This window comes from Ranitomeya variabilis, chromosome 2 (assembly GCF_051348905.1).
Source record: "Ranitomeya variabilis isolate aRanVar5 chromosome 2, aRanVar5.hap1, whole genome shotgun sequence".
Lineage (NCBI taxonomy): Eukaryota > Metazoa > Chordata > Amphibia > Anura > Dendrobatidae > Ranitomeya > Ranitomeya variabilis.
Genome location: NC_135233.1, coordinates 79,644,409 through 79,647,500, shown reverse-complemented (window position 1 = coordinate 79,647,500; position 3,092 = coordinate 79,644,409).

Here is a 3,092-nt window from a genome sequence, read left to right as displayed (position 1 = left end):
GACTTAGGTCCATCAAGTTCAACTTTTCTCCACGAATTGTTCATTTTGTAACTTTATTAACTATAACCCACAATGTTATGTGTATTGAGGAAATCATCCAGATCTTTTATAAAAAACTGTTATAGTGTCTACCATTACTAGCTCTTGTGGTCGGTAGGGTTGATCAACTTTTAATTTTTTTTTATTTTTTTTAGGATCGAGTCGGTTTTCGCGAAACCCGACGACAAAGTCGGGTCGGGTGAAACCGGCCGATTATTGCGAAAAGTCGGGGATCGACAGAAACACAAAACACAATGCAATCAATGGGGAATCAAAGTCAGCAGTGAATGAAGGACAGGAAAACACATACAGTGCCCATTTTAATGTCAAAAACATCAATTCTTTAACTCCATGTGTTACTATTGATCCAACAGCTTTAATAATCATAATATAACATTGGTTATAGATGACAGCTGTATTTTATTTCAAGCTTAATAATATGCAGTTTATATGTATTACATTTTATGTTCGACATTCTTGGATGCAAAATGTTTGTAACACTACTATTTTGTTGTTAAAAAACGAATAAAAAAAAAAATCAATTCTTGTTACTTAAGCTTGTCAATATTAATGTACCTTATAATAATAGTTAGGCATTGAAAATTGGGGGTCATTTGGCTAAAGTTGTGGGGGGGGGTAGGGCTGGTTAAATTTTTTCGTGGGCCCAGGAAACATGGACTACGTCAAGACGGTGGAGCAGGGAGAGGTAAGTATTAAAACTTTGCAAGTGCTGTGATCTCGAGCAAGCAGGGGGGCCCACTTGTTCGCATTGGCACTGGCACAGGGCCCCTCAAAGTACGGCGGTGTGTTTGACGGCGGGGGCGCCTCCCACCGACAGAGACACTTTTGCGTACTATGCGGCGCCCTGTGCCAGTGACGTCGCCAACGAGTATGCCCCCCTCGCCTGATGAAGGAAACAGCATTTTCATCTGCACATTCCTCTTTGTCCCCGTGTTAGGCGGTATAGTATGCGGGAAGGGGAACCTGACTTTCAGCAGGGTCAGATTCTGGCTGTGTAGAGTGAAAGGGGAATGTAGTGGTCTGGGTCAATGTACCAGCAGACTCATGTAGCAGTGGCTGGCCAATGGGCAGGATGAGGAGGAAACACAGATATAGTCCCAAAGAATAAAGTAGGCTAAATGCAGTTCAAAATTGGTAACAGGACTAAACAGGCGGCATAGCTTTGTTCAGTGAAGGAAAACTGTAATGAGTGGCAGACACAGTTAGTAGGCCAAAGTAATAAAGTGGGCCAAATGAAGTTCAAAATTGGTAACAGGAGTAAACAGGCGGCACTGCTTTGTTCAGTGGAGAACACCAAGCAGCGGCAGACACCATTAGTACGCCCAACCAAACCAGTAGCCCAAATGCAGTTTAATATCTGATATAGGCTGAAAGCCGGAAGATTGAAGCTCAGCTTTGTTCAGGTGAGAAAAGCAAGCAGCCGAAGACACCGTTAGTAGGCCCAACCAAACAAGTAGCCCAAATGTAGTGTAATATCTAATATAGGCCGAAAGCCTGAAGATTGAAGCTTAGCTTTGTAAAGTGGAGGAGAACACCAAGCAGCGGCAGACACCGTTAGTAGGCCCAACCAAACAAGTAGCCCAAATGCAGTTTAATATCTGATATAGGCCGAAAGCCTGAAGATTGAAGCTTGTCTTTGCTCAGTGAAGGTAAACAACAAGCAGCGGCAGACACCGTTAGGCCCAACCAAACAAGTAGCCCAAATGCAGTGTAATATCTGATATAGGCCGAAAGCCTGAAGATTGAAGCTCGTCTTTGCTCAGTGAAGGCAAACAACAAGCAGCGGCAGACACCATTAGTAGGCCCAACCAAACCAGTAGGCCAAATGCAGTTTAATATCTGATATAGGCCAAAAGCCTGAAGATAGAAGCTCAGCTTTGTAAAGTGGAGGAGAACACCAAGCAGCGGCAGACACCGTTAGTAGGCCCAACCAAACCAGTAGCACAAATGCAGTTTAATATCTGATATAGGCCGAAAGCCTGAAGATTGAAGCTCAGCTTTGTAAAGTGGAGAACACCAAGCAGAGGCAGACACCGTTAGTAGGCCCAACCAAACCAGTAGGCCCAACCAAACCAGTAGCCCAAATGCAGTTTAATATCTGATATAGGCCGAAAGCCTGAAGATTGAAGCTCAGCTTTGTTCAGTTGAGCAAAGCACGCAGCATTATTACAGGAATGGGTTAGGATGGGGACATTATTACAGGAAGGAGCCAGGATGTGTGATATTATATGAAGGGCCAGAATTGGGGACTTTCTTACAGGATGGGGACATTGTACATGAGGGGGCAAAGACGTATGTTTTCACAGGATCTGGAATGCTACAAGAGACCATACATCTGAGAAATATGCAGGTGGGGACCCAGGTCAAAATTTTTTACCGGGACACATCAGCCTCTACCTAAGCAACTGGATAGATCTCTATATTGTCCATTATATCTATTATACTGTATATTAATATGGCATCATCCCTGCTACATAATTTTGCCAAAATAAAAGTCCTATATTTTTAATCGTCTTGCCAAGTCCTACAGTCCAATAGAATACATAATACAGTCAGAGATTTCTCTGCTGCAGATTGAGCAGAGCTCAGTTTTTGAGCTGTGTATAACCCCGCCACAGCTTTGTGTTTACAATGTATATTGACAGAAAGTGGCTAACAGTGCTGGAGGCCTGGCTGGACTAGGCGGAGCAAGACCAGTTGTCCTGTGGTGATAACCAATTACTGGTAAAACAGTGATTCTATTGAAACAGTCCAGTAATTGACACATCGCTATAATAAAGGTCTATGCTTCTACATTATGGTTGTCTCCGATAACATGGCAAAAGCCTGGTGACAGATTCCCTTTATAGGACTGCTTTGATAATAATGGCATAGTGTATTACAGACAAGTTATTGAATATATATGATATACATATTCTTTCTTCTTTTTCAGTGGATGGTATTGTTCCTCCAAACATCCCTTGGAATAAATACATAATTTATGTTGTAATTCCCATCACCAGTTACCTCCTTGGAATATTCATTGGTGTCAT